This window comes from Peromyscus leucopus, chromosome 4 (assembly GCF_004664715.2).
Source record: "Peromyscus leucopus breed LL Stock chromosome 4, UCI_PerLeu_2.1, whole genome shotgun sequence".
NCBI classification, from domain to species: domain Eukaryota; kingdom Metazoa; phylum Chordata; class Mammalia; order Rodentia; family Cricetidae; genus Peromyscus; species Peromyscus leucopus.
In genome coordinates, this window is record NC_051066.1 from 133,854,805 (window position 1) to 133,873,719 (window position 18,915).

The window sequence follows — 18,915 nt, forward strand, 5'->3', positions numbered from 1 at the left end:
GCCACACCCAGCACACCACTGTTCTGTGGCCCGCTGGTACTTTCCCTAAGTTCTAGCTATGAGAGTGTGTGTAGCCTCGGTCCTCCACACAGCCCCTCGGCCCACATATTTGCCGTACCTTACCTGGTCGCCAACTCTCCAGCTCTTCAGATTCCACACATGCTGGGTGAGCCCCACCTCGCCCCTTAGTCCCCTCTGGGCTTGCCCGGCCTCTTACTGTGGGCTCTTGCAACTCACAGCAGGTCTGGCTTACTCACTGCGGTATCCCCAGCCCCGGGCCCAGACCCTGGTATCTACTAGAGACTCAGTAAGTACCCGCAGAAGAGAGGGAGGCCTGGGGGTGTGGGGGAGGGGCACTCCAGCAGAGATCAGGCCTTGCAAAGGCCCGGGGTCCGAATGAGGCACAGCAGAGAGCAGGCTTGACAGAAAGGCCAGGAACCTGAGGAGCTGGCGGAGGCCAATCAGAGGACAGCTCTGTGTAAACTGTAAAGTCCTGGACCCGGCCGGAAAGGCCAGCCTCATCTAACAGCCTCAGGCTGGAGCCTGGCTGGAGCCTGTCGGGAGCCTGTCTATGCCTCTACCCTCTCCTGCAGTTTCCAGGCTGGTGGCTTTAAGTAGAGGACTCACAGAAGGTCGTGCAGGGTATGGTGGGACTGGGTTGGAATTCCCCCGGAAGACTGGGATGGGTCTGATTTTCCAGCCATTGCCCGGAGGGTGCTCTGGGCTCTGCAGATCAGCTCTCACAGACTAGGGCCACCAGGGCTCCTAGTGAGGATGGGAATTGTCCCTGATCCCATGACATGGGACAGCCTTGACCCATGCGTCCACTACCATGTGTGAAGGGCCAGGCCTCTACAGGCTCCATCCTGTGTTCCATCTTTAGGCTTTTTCCTCTATAGGGGAAGAAGGGGTCTGAGGCACAGCACTGTGTACAAACATTGCTTTAAAAACCAATGTGTAGCGGCACACGCCTTTAATCCCAGCACTCGGGAGGCAGAGACACTCAGATTTCTGTGAGTTCGGGGCCAGCCTGGTCTACAGAGTGAGTTCTAGGACAGGCTCCAAAGCTACACACAGAAAACCTGTCTCAAAAAACAAACAAACAAACAAACAAAAAAACCCAAAAAAAACAAAAAACCAAAAAAACAAAAAAACCAACCAAACAACGCCCCGCCCCATCCCCCACCCCCGCAAAAAACCCCAAAACCAATGTGTATATATATTGTGTGTACATGTGTGTGCATGTGGAAGTGCACACACAAGTGTGTGTGTGTGTGTATGTGTGTGAATATACTTGTGTGTGTGTGTGTGGAGGCCAGAGAAGGATGTCCAATGTCTTCCTTTATTGCTTCGCCCCCCCACCCCCCACCCCCACCCCCTGCACCTTTTTTTATTCCCAGCCTTACTCCCTTGAGGCAGGGTCGGTCACTGAAGCTGAATCCTGCTTTTGTGGAAGCACTTTATGTCCACCCTCCACCGATGAGGTTTTGTGCAGGTGCAGCCGTAGGTGGCCGGAGATTCAGACTCAGATCCTCGTGCCTGTACAGTGTAGGACAAGTGCTCTGACCCACTGACTCATTCTCCCCTTCTGGCTGTGCAGTGCTCCTGATGACGTCACACGAGTAGAGTCTGCCCAAGCTAGGCAAGATGGCTTCTGCCTGGGCCTCTGGGCCTGGGAGGCCGAGACAGGACGGTCGGAAGTTTGAGTGAGGCCAGTGTGGGCTACAGAGAGAGACTTCTCTGGGGATGGGGGAGCACCTACCGGGGCTTGGTGATGGGTGCTGGGTTCCAAGCCTGGCCCCGGATGTTTCATAATAATGATGTGCAGACTGGAAGCTGTAAGTTGCTGTTTTTCTAACACAAAGCAAAGTCATGTACACAGTCATTTGTCTGCCGGGCCAGACCACCAACCCTCCCACCATGTTCTGCAAAGTGGTGGGACGCTCACTCCCATTTGACTGATGAGTAAACTGAGGCCCACAGAAGAAGGGTCACAGTCAGTGACAGAAAGTGTTGAAACTTGTTCTCAGAGAGTCTGTGGAGACCATGCCAGGGTGTTTTCCACAGCCAACTGGCCAGTGACCATTAGATGCTGGGCACAGGCCAGGCCATGGTTCCTGCCCTCAGGGTGGGGACAGACACACCCAGAATGGACTCGGGTCGTGTCTCTATCGGGGGCGTGTCTAGAAACAAGTCCTGGAGGGCATGGCCCTTACCCAGGATCTTGAAGGTCTGGGAGGGTGGGGAGGCTGGTGATAGGGGTGGGCATTCCTGGTGGGGGTTATAACTGAGCAAAAAGCCCAGAGGGGTGGTTAAAAATAAAGAGCACTCTGATAGCTCAATAATGAAACCATTGTGCTGGCCATTTCCTCAGAGAACCTCGCCTGTCACTCTGCCCTCAAAGCGAGGTAGCTCCAGGTGTGAGGCTGCATCACACCAGAGTCAACACCAGTCTTCTGTGTAGGGCTGTGAGCGCTTAACCCTTCAAACCGCCCTCACCTCTCTGTACCCTCACGCCAGCCTTCTCAGGAGGTGTCCTCCTTACCCATTTTGCAGGGTTTTGGCATGCTGAGCTTGGAAAAATAGCATGCTCTAGGTCATTCATTTATTTTCAAAGTAGTAGAGTTGAGGCTTCAACCCAAGCCTGTGGGTCCAAAGTTTGTGCTTTGAAGCTTGTCTCAGTTCTAGCAACGCCCAGATCTTTTCTGTTGAACTTCTGGCAATGGATTTAGTGATATGCTGGCAAATATTTAACAGCCAACTCTCTGGAAGAAAAAGCTAAGGCATGGTTTGTCAGATTTCTCCATTTCCAAGTCGAACGTACTTCCTCTGCGGCCGATGCCAGGTGACCAATCTGACATCACCGGAATATGGCACTGGGAAGGACAACGGTCATAAGTTCTTGCAAGCCGCTGAGAACCAGCTCCAGCACCTCATAGGAAGAGTATCCACCCTTCCCCCAGCCCAGTGTGGCCAGTAAAGGCCATTAGACAACTCTTTGGCAGAGAAGAGGGCAGAGAAACCTGCTCCTCCAGCCAGGGCCTGCCGAGTGGAGTCCTGGGAACTGCCGTTAATCTTTAAGCAAGTCTTGCAAACAGGAGTGGCTAGTTTGCCTGCTGTTCATGAGGAACCCTGATCAGCCCCATCCCCTCTTCGGCTTCAGTGGGCTACCCTGGCCACACTTCAGCAGTCCGGCCTCCAGTTCTTCAGTTCGTCCACTCCTACTTCAGAGGGGGCTGGAACAGGAAGCTGATGGGCTGAGCAAGCCCTGAGGCACCTGGCCTAGATGTGAACTCAGATCAGCCTGACTCAAAGCTTTGCTCCTTCCTGGTCTCCTGGAAGAGAGATTGTATCCTGAGGCTGGAGCCTCTTACATTCTAGGAGGATAGGGAACCTGCCCTTCAGAAGGGATCTCTCTAATCAGGAGAAGCTCAGGCCTGGTGCCATGGTGCCACATTAACCGGGCTGCATCTCAGTTGCCCATCTGTGAGATGGGAGCAATTTCAAGAAAGGACGATGGAGGCAGATGGTGATTGACAGCTGGTCAGACCCATCTTTGTAGAGCGGAAAGGAGGAGTCAAAGGTGGATCCCTGCCTGTCCCCAAGGGGCAGCCCTAGAACCTGGACAGGGACTGATTGTGTGTGGAGTGGTCTTCGAGACCAACCTGAAGCCACATCCTGCCCCCCTCGTCCCATTTTCCTTCTCCACTTCCTCTCCAGCTGGTCCTGCTGTCCTCAGTGGCTGGCTACCTGCACACTGCCCAGTAGATGTACATGGTCTCTGTATGCATTGAAAATGAGTTTTGGTTTGGCCTGATGCAGTCCCTTCCCTCCGTAGGCAGAGGCTGGAGGCTCCCCACAAGTTCAAGGCCAGCCTGGGCCACATAGTGAGCCACTGTTTCGCCTCTTGATACATTTTTAATAATGCTGCCTCTCCTCAGCACTCTGCCCTTCTGAACCCAGTCTCCGTTTAAAGACACGCAGGGCAAGGCTGGTGTGACCAGTGCCTCAGTTTCCGTGTCTGGAAGACGGTGCTTGCCATCGGCGCGTAGCTCAGGTAGCTAGGGTGCAACCCTAACGTGGTCCCGGGCGGCCGAGCCAGGCGCGTGGCGTGGAGGGCGCCCCGCGGGCGGAGCTGCGGGGAGGGGGCTGGGTGCGGGAGGCGCGGGCCCGGCTCGCGCAGCAGGTCCCCCGGGTCGCCGACGGGGCCCGGGTCCGCGCTTCCTTCTTTCTCCGGCTCGCCGCGACCGCGGCCCCTCCTCCCGCGCGCTCCCTCCCCCTCGCCGCCACCGCCGCCGCCGCCGCCGCCTCCTCCTCCTCCCTTTCTCTAGGTCTGTCTCTCCCGGCCCGGAATCCACCCGGCCGCCCCGCCGGAGCGGCCAGGCCGCCGCCCGCCAGCGCCGCGCGCCCCGTTGGGGTCCGCCCGGGCGCATCCGGAGCCCGCGGCCGCCGCGCAGGTGAGCGCCCCCGCCCCGCCGGCCCCGCGCCCGCTGCGGGCTCCCGCCCTGCCCACTCCCCGCCGCGGCCCGCGACCTGCCCGGCGCGGCCTTTTGTTGGGATGCGCGGGGAAGGCCGGGCGGGGCGCGGGGGGCACCGGCGCTTGGGGACCCTCGGCCGCGGACTCCCCGGCCCGGCTAGGCCACATCTGAAAACCCGGCTGATCGGCGCCGCCCGCGATCGCGGCTGCGGGGCCCTGCGCCCCCGGCCCGGAGTGGGTGGTGGGGGTGGGGTGGACCCTGAGGACTGGGTGCCCTGCCGGCCACACGACCTCCTTGGGTCTCGGGGCCTCGGTTAGGGCCTGGTGCTCCTGGCCTGGAAGAGACTGGGCCACTCTGTCCTCGGCCACCCCCAGCCCCCCAGCCTCGCCCCTGCTCAGGCCCAGCGACCGGCCGGCTCAGAAGTTGGCAAAAGTTTTGGGGTTTCACTACCACCACTAAGTCCGCTTGCCCACCCGGGCAGGTACTGGAGGTGAGTTTGTGTCCCCTACTAGGACCGACCACCACTTGTCATGCATGCTGTGTGTCTTGGGGACAACTGCCTTTGCTCTCTGAGCCAAGGTCCTCCTCAGTGATGGGTGGGCCTGGCCAGGACTGCTGAGCTGGTTGAAGGGTGGCGTGAACAGAGGGGACTCACCCCTGGGTAACCTTTAAACCTCTGGGGTATTCAGAGGGAGAAAAGTGGACAGAGGCATGTGAGCCTTATGAGGCCCTGAACAAGATTTTTCCAGCCCCACCAACTGCCCAATAAAGGCAATGCTGACGGGTTCACCTGGGTGGAAGTCAGAGTCAGTTTCCAAGGTGGGCATGGGGGCGGGGCGCGCGCGGGGTGGGGTGGGGGCTCTTTCCAGACTTGGGAGTCCAGGCATCTAAGTCTCTTGTTTTCGGCGTGATTTGAGCTGGGGGCCAGCCCCTTGGACCCTTCACGCCAGCGACAGGGCCCTCAGGTGACTAGTCCCCCGCGCTTCTGCAGCTGAGGAGTTGGCATACATGGGGACGGGGAACTCAATAAATGAGTCCCATCCTGGAGCCTGCTCAAGATGGCTGGGGTGCTTGTGGCACAGCCGCCTGCAGAAGAGGGTAGCTTCTGTGCCTCAAAGGGTGCCCTAGAGCCCCGCCAGAAAGAAATAGCGGGGCATCCTCCAGCGGCCCACAGCTGTGTGAATGTAGTTCTCTTTGGCCTCAGTCCTGTCAGGGAGGGATGATCAATTGGGTTGTGAGGGAACGCCGTGGTAGAGCACAGGCTTCGAGTGCCCGAGGCCCCGGTGCTAGCCGCGGCACCTCAGGGCGGACAGAGACATCAGATGGAGCCATGAGGACCAGAGATGCTGAAGTCCACTGAACTCCTCCTGGGGCTAGCTCAGTCTGCAGCTGGAACCGGAGGAGCCTGGACTTCAGAGGAGCTGGCTGGCTGCCCTTTAACCAGCAGGGACACCGAAGGCTGTGCAGTTTGGGGTCAGGCACAAGGCATTGTTGGAAAAGGCTCCTCCCATATCACCCCCACCTGGCAGAGCCATAAGTCTCTACTGGAGATGGGGTGTGTCCCGGTGAGGTGGCCTTTCCACAGGGGAAGTGAGTGACTTAGAGTGTGTCACCTCTCTCAGCTGACCGCCTGCCTACATCCTGGGGTACACACTGAGAATGAGTGCTAGGAGCACCCGCATCTCATGTTCATCCTTCTTCCAGCCTTAGGGCAACCCTATCTCTCCCACCCCATCCTCTCCTGTTTCCTGTTGTGCCCCGTCCCGTCCCCCCCCCCAGCCTCCAGCGCACAGGCTGCCTCCTGCTTGAGCTTTTACCTCCTTGTCATCTGGGAGTCCGGGTGGGGATGGGGCTTGTCTGGGTCCTCTAAGCCCCAGGGTCTAGGGAGGACTTGGTTAAATGACTTTTGTCCCTGCTCTCCATCTGGTCCTCGGCTGTCTTTGACTGTTCATTGAGCACTTACTATGTGCTAGGGCCTGTGAACTTTGGTGAACGGCTTTGTGGGGCTTCCTGGAGGAGGGGCTTGAGCTGCTGGCAGCAGTGGCCAGCTAAGCCAAGAGTGCAGCTGGGCCAGTGTTCTTCCTCTCTGCCCAGAAGGTCATCTGCCTGGGAACTTGCTGGGAAACTGTGAGCGGGTCCTTGGCTCCTAGAAACTGGACAATGGGGGATAAGCCAAGTGGCCAGATAAATGAGTATATAATCATGGCTGTGATAAGGGCAGGGCCTAGGGAACAGAGGAATCTTGAAGGAAGGGTGTAGGAGGGACCTGGGCATGAAGCTAGGGGAAGGTGCCCCAGGCAGAGGGGCAAAGTATGTGCAAAGGCCCTGAGGTCGGGGGAGTGTATGCCTTGCTGTGGAGAAACAAGGGGAGAGCCGTGAGAGAGGACTGTCTGGTCTCTGTGAGGGCTCCCAGAAGCCTTGAGAAGGCTCTTATCCTCCATTCTTACACAGGGAGCTGTGTGAACCCGCTTCTGGAGGCCGAGGCCCAGAGCTAATGGATAGATGTGTAGGCTGGCCTCTAATATTCTGTGGGGGCCTGCTCAGGTCTCAAGAGGAGGCAGTGTGTGAGACTAGGCTCTGAAGGTACAGTAGGAGTTCAACCCATGAAGCCAGGAGGCGGTGAGAACCAGGGATCAGGAAGCACAGTGCTGTGGAGTGGGGTGGGGGGCTTGGGAGTGAGCTGGAGGACAAGGATGGTCAGTCAGGAAACCGGAGATCATCTTGTGTGTCTGATAGGCCTGAGTTCAAGTTCTGACTGCTGACTGTCCCATTTGCTGTGTGTCTTTGGGTTCTTCGCTGCGTCTTTCTGAGGCTTGCCTTCTTCATTAAAAATGAGGACCAACAATCTCCCCCTTTCCAGTTAGGGTTGAGAGACGGCCCTGTGCCTGGCACTACTAAATGCCCAGAAAATGGGACCCAACTGGCTGTATGTGGCATTGGGAAGCCTGTTGGTATCTCTGGGCTCAGCCTTGCCATCTGGCCATGGCCTTGAGTGATGGCATGGATCTGAAGGTCTCAGTTTGGACAGAGCTTGTCTAGAAAGAGGATGTTGATAGGAAAGGACATCAGTGTGCTGGGTGACCGTGAGCCCTGTGCTCTGTGCCGGAAAGCTGAGCTGGGGGTTGTGTACATGAGATGGTCTAGCTTTCTGGATGTAAACTGTTGTTAAGACTTAGAGAGAAAAGGCCACTTGCCCATCCAGGGATGGGCTGTAGAGCTCTGAACTCCGCATTCAGAGTTGGTGCTACTGGAGTCTCAGAGCCCTGCAGAGGCCCTGTGTGGAGGCCCCACTGTGAGCCACAGCCTCAGTTTGAGGTCCTCCTGCCCCTCTGTGGTCCTCCAGACTTCACAGCCCTTTGGGTCTCTCATATACCTTACCCCTCCCCGGGGAAAACCTCTCTGGGTTTCTGGGGAGAGGTCATCACCTTTGAGGGGCCTCAGTGTCTTCATCCATGAAGTAGGGCTGGCTCATGGCTGCCTTGATGCCCCAAGAAGATGGACACAGGGTACCTAACACATTCAGGGCTTACTAAATGTGAGCAGGTTGGAACCAGACATGGGCGGAAGTCTTGCCTCCTCTAGCAGTTGGTCCTGGTCCTGAGACACAAGGCTGGAGCTGTAAAATGGACTAGCGACTGACAGGGCCAAGGAGAGGCTGGCATCCCACAGGTCTTCACTGGAGCTGGCTCTACCTCACTGCTCTTAGAGAGGGAGACCTGTTGCTCAAGGCCTCATTCCACGGGTGAGCCCTGAGTCAAACAAATCACAGCCTCTTTGCTAAGGTAATCCCAGTAGCTTAATCTACTGATTTTTTTTTTTTTTTGTACATTATATATATTTTCCCTTCTCTGGCTCAGACAAGAAGTTCTGACTTCCAGTTCCACAAACTGAAGTGCTGTGTTGAGCATTCTGACGTCCAGTGTTGGCTTCATGGGAGGCAGTGCTGTGATAGATTAGTAATGTCTGCTCTGGGCAGAAGATTAGCAAGCATCGTCTATGTTCTATGAGTTTGTCATTCCTGATCTATCCAGACCTTCTCCTTCATTGTGGGGGACGTGAAGGAGACAGACCCAGGGCACATTAGCCAAGCTGGGAAGGATGTAGGCCTGTCCCCACCAGCCACAACACTGCCAGACGGCCTGACGAGAGAGAGGGCCAGGCCATGAGGGAGAATCCCAGAGCAGGAAGCCAGAACCCCCATCTCGCCTCTCGTTGCTATGGGACTCGGGGCGAGTGACTTCCCCTAGGACTACTCAAAGGAGTTCTAGAAAGGAGAAGCAGGAAGCGAGAAGAAATTGAAAGACAGTGGTTTTATCTCTTCCTGTTCTGGTCCTCCGTGTCTTCGTCATGGAGCTCTTCCCTTGCTTGAGAACCTGAGTCAGGGTCCTAGCTGGAGGCGGGTGGGTGTTCAGGATGGGTGGAGGGCGTCTGCCAACTATTGGTGACGGTAGCCGTGGGTCCATAGGTGTCCTTGGGCCTGCTGGACTACGCAGCCAGCACGATCGAATCTGACATTGGAGGTTGGAAACAGGGCTGGCGTGGCACCGGGAGGCATGGTGGTCTTGCTGGAGGCTGGTAGCTTCTCTCAGGCCACTCTGTCCAACTTGTGGCCTCCACTTGGCTTTATCTGATGTCAGAATCCACACACTGTGTTCTCCAAAGCTGGGCCACAGCAGGGTGACCCACCGTATCTGCTCCTTATCCTGGAGTGGGTGGAGCTTTTCCTATTACGTGGAAGATGAGCAGGGTCCCCGAGAAGCAAAGGACTGTGGCTGTAGTCATCCAGCAAGTGAGATATGAGCATGGACTTCTGGAGTCTGGAGGACTGTGGATATCTGATTCCTGCTGGATGTCCCTGTGACCCCAGTGTGGCTGACGTCTTTCTTAGGCAGAGTATGAGTTCCCTGACTTCCTGGGCCTGTAATGTGGCTGGTGGATATTGGAAGGTCCAGGTGCATGATCTGGTAGTAGGAGATCCTAGGGAGGCAATTGGCTCTGGGTTTGAATCCTGGCATAGAGACCTGTTTGTTGCATCTGTTTGTGGGAAAAATGACTGCTCTGTGACTCAGTTTCCCCAATATGTGTAGCTCTAGTATAGCTGTGAGAAGATGGCCTGACCATCAGGCATGCTGGTATATGTCCAGTGCTTGGGCACAGGGCCCATCAGGGAGTTTTTGAGGCTATGAGGGAAGGTGATTCTGTGGTGAGGCAGAAAGGCATATTGATCCGGGAACCCTCAGGGCTGGCACGGGCCACCTTGGTTTCTGGTTGTCTTGCCCTACGCATCTAGGAGGGATTGCATTGATTGGGACCCGCCAGCTCCATCTAGCTACTCCAAAGCTAGCTCCCGCCTCTCCCTGCCCCTCCTAGAACCTGATCACATATCCGTCCCATGACCTCCAGTGCCTGAGACTCCCCTTACTTGTGGAGTCCTTTCTAGGAGGTATCTGCCATCTGGGCAGTGGGTGCTCCGCATGCTGGTCCACATGGCTTGAATACAAGCTGCACTTTCCTTGTGGTGGCAAAGAGAGGCTCATAGAAGGGCCCGAGCTCTGCCTAGGTTCTGGAGAAATCACCCGTTGGGACAGAGTTCCTTCCTGAGCCCCAGCCTCCCTTCTCCCATGCGTCTCTGTTGTGGGTTACCCTGCAGGCGCTCTGAGCCACTGGCTGGTTTCATGTTGGTCTAGATAGTTGGGTGTCCATGCCTTTGGCTATACCGGTTCTCTACTCCTGGGAAGGTCCTCTATTCTTTTATTGGGCAGGTGTGTGTGTGTGTGTGTGTGTGTGTGTGTGTGTGTGTGAGAGAGAGAGAGAGAGAGAGAGAGAGAGAGAGAGAGAGAGAGAGAGAGAGAGAGAGAGAGAGAGAGAAAGGTCTTGCTATATAGCCTAGGCTGATTTGGAACTCATCTTGTAGCCCAGACTGGCAGCAGTAATCCTCCTGCCTCAGTTTTCTGAGAGTTGGAATTACGGGATCCACCATTACACCTGACTGGGTACCCCACTGTTGCCCAAGGCCTCTAGTAGCTAAAGCATCTCTGGCCCTCCCCTTTCTCTGCTGTCCTTCAAGACTCCAGCTCTGTCTGAGGTGGCAAGTCCTGACTCTAGGCTGGTTTTCTCTGCCTCTAAGGAAATGTGTGGTAATTATCACTCCCAACGGTATAGCGCTTTATAGTTTACAAAGCACTTGTGTGTTGTTACCTGTGCACCCCAGCAGGGCTGTGAGGGAGGTGGAACCCAGTGAGCAACTTCATTTGACAGGTGAGGAAAATGGCCTCTGGTTGGCTCTCCCTGCTTGGGTAGCTAGAACACCCCGACGCTTCTGAGTCCTGTGAGTTCCTAGATGGATCAGAGAGGTAAAGCGACTTCCCTGGGGTCACATAGCACTGAAGGGGTGACACTGGGAGGTTCCTTCTAAGTAGTCGATGGCCAGGGTGTGCCCTGTGGACTTTGTTCTGAGCTGTCCCTCGTCCCCAGAGCAGGCTGAATCAGCTGGGCCTGTTCCACTTGCCTCTGCTGGAAGCCCAAGAAAATGGCTTCTTCCTTGTCCATGTCCGGAGGCAGCAGCTTTTTCTCTTGGGTTAGCTGGAAGATGACAAGCTCCTCCTCTCTAAATATCTTACAGCTTTAGGAAGTTTTCCCTCAGTGGTTGAGGTCGAGGGGCAGTGAAGGGAGATTGTTCCTGGCAGAGGATGGTGTGATCCAAGGCTTGCAGGTGGGGCAGCCTGGCATCCAAGGGGGGAAGGTTGTGGGTTCAGTGGGTCCCCACTGCAAGAGTTGCCTCCTGTTCCCCACCCCCACCCCTCCAGGTGTTCCAAAAGCCCGGAACCAGATGAGCCACCGTTCTATTTGGGGATAATTCTGCTGTTCCCGTTTCAATCCTGTGCCCTAGTTTTAGAAGCAATGTGGGTTTGGTTACCAGTTGGCCATTTGCAGGCAGCTCCCCCTCCACCCACTCTGCCCACACCTTAGATCCATGGGCATCATAGTCAGAACAGACCTTGGCTGCCTTTGGGGTGGCCTGCCTTTGGGGCTGTCTGCATGGGCGCTGGTGTCTGAGCCAGTGATGGGATGCCCACCTGGTGGGCACGGGCGGCCATTCCCGGGCTCTGAGAGGAGATGGACTTGGGAGGACAGGGCAGCTTGATCAGTCTTGGGGATTGATCTGGGACTCTCTGGGAGCAATGCTCTGGGGAGCCAAGTACAGACCCTGATGGTTGCTCTACTGTGAGCTAGGTACCACAGGAATAATGGCAGCCTAATAATGCCGGGAGGACTTCCCGGAGGTGATACCTAGGACTTAAAGGGTGAGCAAGAGGTCGTGAGAGAAAGAGAAGAGTGAGGGCATGCTAGACAGAGGGAGCCCAGGGACCAAAGTGTGTGTGTGTGTGTGTGTGTGTGTGTGTGTGTGTGTGTGTGTAACTTGGGGCTGTGGTGATGCATAGGTACTAAGAAGGGGCCTTGGTTCATCCAGCACACTCGGACTCTTGTCTTAGAGTGATGGGGGCAGGGCAGGCGTAGGTGGTGGAGGGCAGAGGAGGAAGAAGGGCTGGGATTCAGAACAGGGATCAAAGCCCCTCCCTGGGTGGAGGACAGCGGCTGGTTGAGGAGGAGCCTGATCAGGGCCTGATGGTACAGCGTGCAAGCTCCCTCTGAGCACTGGGAGCTGAGGTTTGGACCTGGTGCCCTCCGTGGACACCCCAAGCGTAATGCTGAAGTGTTGACACACAGCCTTACGGGGTGGGAGGGCTCTGGGGAGATGGATATATGCAGTTCTGTGGGTCATGCCTGGCTCAGGCAGTGTGGCCTCCCTGCAGTGGCCCAGGGAACTCTGCCGAGTGGTTCTGTCTGGGAATAGCAAGAGCCTGGGTGGGGTGGGGGAGCAGGGAGGCTTGCCACAGTCCCCTCTTACAGCATCTCTTGGTCACACTGCCCCTCAGGAAATGGGGGGATCCAGTGGTGGGTTCCACAGGCACCTGGGCTGGGCTCTGGTCCAGGTTCCAGCCTCCTTCCTTTTGAGTGAGCCTCCCGGGGCACAGTCCACCCTCTCTTGAGCTCCTTGTGGTCTGGGAACTATCTACTGTGGGACCCAACAGGCCTGGCTTTGAAGCCTCACTTTGATTCCAGCTGGGAGAGCTTGGCTAAGTGATTTTGCCTTCCTGAGCCTCAGTTTCTCCCCCCACAGAAGTGGAGACTGTCCTTTGGAGGGCTGTGTCCAGTGTTGTACGGTCCTGGGAGAACCTGGCTCAGAGCCGAGGCCTTGCTGAACTGCCAAGGGGCAGCTTCCGGGCGCCCTGGGTTCTCAGTTCCAAGGACAAAGCCCCTTTGTGGGGAGACAGATGGAGCCTGGGAGCCCCCGCCCTGGGGAGCAGAGCTGTCTGCCCCTCCTCTACACCCCATCCCCTGGGAGAAGGAGTTTTCTGAGGCCGAGGGTGGGAACCCCATGGGTTGCACAGCCTTGCCATTATGGCTAGGGAGCTCAGCGTCTCTTCCCTGTCTTGACCATTTCTCAGGGGCCCAGGCATCCCTGGCAAACCCTGAGCCTGCTGTGGGTGCTCTGTGCATCTGTCCTTCTGTCCACTATTCATCCTTTCATTCACCCATTCATCTTCCCATCTGTCCATCTTCCTTCCATCCCTCCACCCCAGGAACCTTCCGCTTGCTGGGCCTGTGCTTTTAGCCACACTGCTCTGTCTGAAGGTATCCAGCTATGTGTTAGTTTTGTTGTTGTTGTCTGTTTGTTTTTTTGGAGATAGGGTTTCTCTGTGTTGCTCTGGCTATCCTAGAACTCACTCTGTAGACCAGGCTGCCCTCGAACTCACAGCAATCCACCTGCCTCTGCCTCCCAAGTGCTGGGGTTAAAGCCGTGCACCACCACCGCCGGGCACTGTGTGCTAGTTTTAATACAACACTAACCACCAACTATCCATCTGAGAGCGAGTGGAGGTGGCCCTGCCCTCATCCAGAGATTGCTGCCGTCAGAGCAGAGATCCAGGCCAGGAAAGAGACATGGAGGGCCTCAGGCTGAGGGACCCTCCAGTGCCCTGAGAACATCTCTTTTGAACTGAGCCTGGAAGAGTGGAGATGGCTGGGGTGCTGTCATGGAAGTGCCTGTTGGAGTGGGGGACATGAGCCCTGAAGACTCAGAGAAAGTGAGGGAGGGAGGCATGTAGATGCGGGTGAGGTAGAGTAAACTCCGGGCAAAGAGAGTGGCCTGTGCAAGGGCCCTGAGGCAGGAGCATGCTGTTTCCAGGGAAGGGAGAGCTATTGACTGTACAGCAGAGGGAAAAGAGGGAAGGGTAGGGCTGGTGTGGTGACCGGGAGGGTATTGGGGCCCCTGTACAGACTTGGTCTTTCCTTTCGGGTAGGCCCTTTGGGGAGGGCAAGGGCTGAAGGATTCAGATCAGTGTTTCTGAGAAGCTTTCTGCTCCAGTTTCGTGGTGCATGAGAGAAGGATCCGAAGTGTTTGGAGCTGGGATTGACAAGGTTTGGAACCGGGCTACTGAAGACAGGAAACGGAGGCTGAGCGTGCCTTCTCGATGGCCAGGATCACAAGCAGGGAGGGCTGGATTTGGGCTGTCAAGGCCTAGGGGATCTATGGCTTTAGAGAATGCAGACCCTGGTCCCCAAATCCCAGCCAGCAATTTAAAAATATACCCATTTCTTGTCTTGGGAAGCGGAGACTGCTCAGTATGCCTCTAGGCTGGGGAAAGCTTGACTCCAACCTGCTGTATGAACTGAGCCTCAGTTTCTTCTGCTCACAGTCTCTCCCTCACAGTGCTGCGGGGAACCTCAGTCAGTGTCTGGGGTGTGAGGGCCTGCCCGGCCACAGCTGGGCGATGGAGCAAGGCTGGAGTTTCTTTTGGATATCTCAGCACCTTGGGGCTGAAGGTTCCTGGAGTCAGAGCCCAAAGCCTCTTTCCACGTGGAGAAGCAGCCCAGAAGGGCTCCACGGTTCTCAGAAGGCCCCTAGCCTGGCAGAACCGGACAGCGTTCTTTGCTCAGTCACTTAACTGCCTAGCCCCAGGGCCGGGCTCGCCCTGCCCTGCTCAGGCTCCACTCACTTCCTGGCCTTGCCCTCCTTCATCCTGGAAGCCAAGTTCCCAGCTTCTTGTCATTTCGACACAATGTTGTCATCTATATGGTTCAAGCTCCAGGGACTCTTGAGTTACACAAACAAAACAAAACAAAACAAAGCGGGGCGGCGGGTGGGGGGCGCGGGATCTTGTTTTAAGCAAGTTACAACTTTGTGTTAGGTTGCATTCATAGCTGGCCTGGGGTGCTGTGGCCTGAGGGCCGCAGTGTGGACTCCTTGGACGTCCAGGCTTAGGACACAGCCTAGTGGGAAGGGATCTTGTTCTTCATGGCCCAGGGCAGGGGCTCAAGTCCAGAAGAGAGCAATAGGGACCAGTGTGCCTGCACCAGGCTTGCTGCGTGAGCCTCATTTTCCTCTTGCTTAGCTTGTGTCTTCCCAGGCTGCGGGTCCTGGGTCCCAAAGCACCACCCCTCCACCTTTGCCAGGGCCAGCTGGAGCCTGCAGGCACTCTGCCCGGCGGCCCTGGCAGAGCCGGTTTGAGGCGTGACGGCCCCCAGCATGCCTGTACCGAGAATGCAGGGCCAGGCATGTTCTGACTGCTGTGGCCCTTGGAGCTGCCCGCTCCCCCACCCCCATGCGCCCTCGCTCACTCCTGCTCACTCCTTACTCACTTGGCAGACACCTCCCCCACCTCCCACCCCGTTCCTGGCCCAGGCCTGTGCTGGGTGGGGCCTGGGACGGGAGCTGCTTTATATTTTACTTTGCCTGTGTAAGCTGGGTGGTCAGAGTCTCTGCGGGGAACTCGTGCAGTTCAGGGTGCATGGAGAGCAGGGGATGGGGCTCAGCCTCGGGATGAATAGGCCTGTGGTTTAGGCTCCCTCTCCTTCCTGGGAGGCTCTAGTGGGGCCCATCCATCCCCCTAACTACCCACCCACTTGTCCACCTACTGTCTATCCACTCTTCTATCCCCACCCTGCCATCTTCTGTCCATCCGTCCGTCCGTCCGTCCGTCCATCCATCTGTCCACCTACTTACCTACTCATCCACCTGCCTATCTCTTAGTGGGGTCCATCCATGTGCATATCTGCCCACTCACCTACCTATCTGTCCTTCATTCATCCACCTACCTAGCCATCTTCACCCATCCATCTACCAATCCATCCTCCTACCTGTCCATGCATCCACCTACTATCCATGCATCCATGCATCCGTCCACCCACCATCATCCATCCATCCATGCATCCATCCATCCATCCATGCATCCATCCATCATCCATCTATCCATCCATCACCATCCATCTATCCACGATCAATCCGTGCATCCATCCATCTACCATCATCCATCTATCCATGAATTCATCCATCCATGCATGCATCCATCCTTCCGTGCATCAATCCATGCAGTCATCTATGCATCCATCCACCATCCAGCCATGTACACTGGGCACTTCTATGCACTGGACAGTGTTCTGGAGGCTGGAGACACATCAGAGAACCAGCTGGACACAGTCCCTGCCTTTGCAGTTTGTTGACCCACAGGGCGGCCAGAAAAGCAGCAAACAAGGGATCAGTGCGCATGGTCTGCTAGAGGGAGCCAAGTGCTGTGGACCCTACATAAAACAGGGAGGGGAAGTGGGTGGGCGGCCGGGAAGGTGCTCACACTGAAAGACTGGCTGGCACTGGGAGAAGGGTGGGCTTACAGCTCTCAGGAAGAGAACCTAGGGAGGGAATGCCAGTGCAAAGGCCCCGAGGCAGGGGCATGCTTGGAGTGTCGGAGCATCATCAAGAGTCTGGGGAGCAGGGTAGAAAAGGAGGAAGAAGAAGGCAGGAGGCTCTGAGGGGCAGAGCTGGTGCCCAGGGTGGTCTGTGGGCTGGAAGTGGGGTGGGGCTGCAGTACATGCTGGCGAGGAGCAGAGAGCTGTCTGCTTGGAGTACTTGGGTAGTGAGTACTGGAGTACTCAAGCATAGCTCGCTGTTCATTGTAGCCATCTTCTTTCTGTATCGAGGAGCCACAGCAGAGCCCTTGGCCCCTGGCCCTTCCTTTGCTCTCTCTCATGTCGTGATAAAGTAGATCTCCAGGGTCCCACGTTGAGTGTACATATTTCTGCAGAGCCACGGATCTGTAGTCTGCCCAAAGCCCACTGTTCCTTCCCACCAGTGGCCTCCTCCTTCCCCTGATAGTTTGCTGGTGAGGTTGATGTGGGTTATATGGGCAGCCTCCTGGCTGTGCTGAGTGGCCACACTAAGCCCGGGGCCTAGCGCTCAGTAGGTGCCCCGCACACAGTAGCCACTGCTCTGACGGGCAGCAGATACACAGAGCATGCTTGCTGGGCTCTAGGTCCTATTCTCAGGGCTCCACAGACAGGAACTTACTTTGTTCTCATGGCCTTTCTTTAAAGTAGGCTGTTTGTGTACCCTGGTTATATAGGCGAGGAAACAGGCACAGAGAGGTAGAGAAACTGCCAAGGTCACACAGTGAGGAAGGGTTGGAGCTGGGTTTTGAACCAAGGTGGTTCTATTCTTAATCCTCATGTTGAGGGAGGGCTCTGTTAGCCCAGATAAAGAGGAGCACCTCTTTTCACCTGGGTAAAGACAGGTGAGGTTGGGAACTGACCGTGATCAGTCCCTGATGAGGGAGCAGCATGTGCAAAGGCCCGGAAGCTGGAGAATCGTTTAGGGGTGAAGTATTGGGAGGGGGTGGAGAGAGATGGAGCGAGCCCCCAGCAGGCAGGGGCGTGTTTGGACCATCTTGCCGACCACTGCCCCCACTCATGTTCAGTGCCTTGCCCTCAGTTCGTGGAAAGGGAAAGGAGATGGCACCTTTGGACCGAGGGGTGGGGGCGGAGCTTAGGACTGCTAGTGCTGTGGGGCCCTGGCCACTTGGTGTTCCTGCCCACCCGTGTCCCTAAGGGAGATGCCACCTGGGTGTGGGCGGGGAGGAGGGGGCACTGTGTTCCCAGACTCGAGAAGCAACCAGAGCTGTTGGCAGGGAACAGCGGGCACCGTGGGCAGGGGCCGGCTGGCAGTCCCCCTCAGGGCCCATCCGCCTGCTGCCAGTGGGGAGAGGCCGCCCAGATGACCTTGGAGAGGCTGGGCAAAGATTGGAACTTGTTGCCTCCACGTCCCACGACGGTCACTCCCTCATCCTGAGCTTGTCAGAGACTGTGCCCAGATACTGGCTGAGGCCCAGAGGAAGTGTGGCCTGCCTGTGCAGGGCCACACAGTGATGGGGACCTCCCTGAACTCGTCAATAAGCCATCCCGGGGTGTCCCTTAGGCCTCAACTAAGTTGGGATAGCTCTAGCCATCCCTGCCTGCCTTTTTCTGGGATAGCGTGAAAAGGAAGGGTTTCCTGGCCCCCAGGAAGTCTCCCGAGCCCTGCCTTCAGATGTGAAACCATGAGGCCACGGCTGCTGAGCGCTCCATTCTGGGTGGTGTGAGCTCTTCCGGGAGGATCTGTCCCTGCCCAACGGCTCCTGTCTTTTTCCCAGGAGTCTGAGCTGGGTTCCAGGAAAGACCAGCCCAGCTGCAGGCTCTTAGAGCCTGTTCCAGCCCCTGGAGGCAGCCTGCTGTAGGAAAAACCTGGGGGCTTGTCACAGGAGTCACCAGCTGTCACAGGATGGGACCTTAGACTTGCCTGTTCTCATCTGTAAAATGGGCTGAAGAGTGACGCAAAGGGCCAGGCAGTGCCCGTGCACACCTTTCTTGGATCTTAGCACTTGGGAGGCAGAGGCAGGAGGATCTCAGTGAGTTCAAGGCCAGCCTGGTCTACAGAGTGAGGCTAGGCAAGGCTACACAGAGGAAACCTGTCTTGAAAAGGGGAGGGGGATGACACATAGGACTGGTATGGCGGCACACACCTTTAATTCCAGGACTTAGGAGGGAGGCAGAGGCAGGTGGATCTCTGAGTTCAAGGTCAGCCAGATCTACATTCTGAATTCTAGGCTATCCAGTGCTACTTAGCGTGACTCTTATCTCTGGAAAACTCATGAAAGGTGCTGGGGATGCCGCTGGGTGAGAGAGTGCTTACTCAAGGCCCTGGGTCTAGTCCCCACCACTGTGTAAGCTGAATTTGGGACGTGAAGGCAGGAGTTCGCACTTCAAGGTTATCCTCAGCTGCGTAGTGAGTCTGAGGCCAGCCTGGGCTATATGAGGCCCTGTGGGGGTATTCAGTAGATGCTAAGTAAGTCTCAGTCATCACTGCTGTTACGCATATTTCCTTAGTCCTTCATCCTTTCCACATTGTTAAGCTGCTTGTGGACGGCTACCCAGGCTGTTCCCATGGTAACGCTAAAGACAGAGTCAGGGAGCTTCCCCCCAAGAATGCCGCAGGGAGGATCCCTCCTGTGAGATTGGTGATGCCCTCCCAGGTCCTTTGACCCCCTACAGGAGGCCACTGCTGGGA

The 18,915-nt window shown here is 56.5% G+C and overlaps 1 protein-coding gene across 8 annotated transcripts in view; it reads left to right on the plus strand.

Annotated features, from left to right (window-relative positions):
* The first annotated feature begins 3,960 nt into the window (after window positions 1–3,960).
* Src (SRC proto-oncogene, non-receptor tyrosine kinase) overlaps window positions 3,961–18,915 on the plus strand; it is a 48,126-nt gene continuing 33,171 nt past the window's right edge. For 6 of the 8 annotated variants that reach the window (XM_037205393.1, XM_028855558.1, XM_028855565.1 and 3 more), the window contains exon 1: window positions 4,389–4,457. The gene's annotated coding sequence lies outside the window, so the exon portion shown is untranslated. Of the gene's footprint in view, window positions 4,058–4,388; window positions 4,458–4,612; window positions 4,969–18,915 lie in introns of those variants that run through there. The other 2 variants (XM_037205392.1, XM_028855559.2) reach the window with 2 other exon arrangements.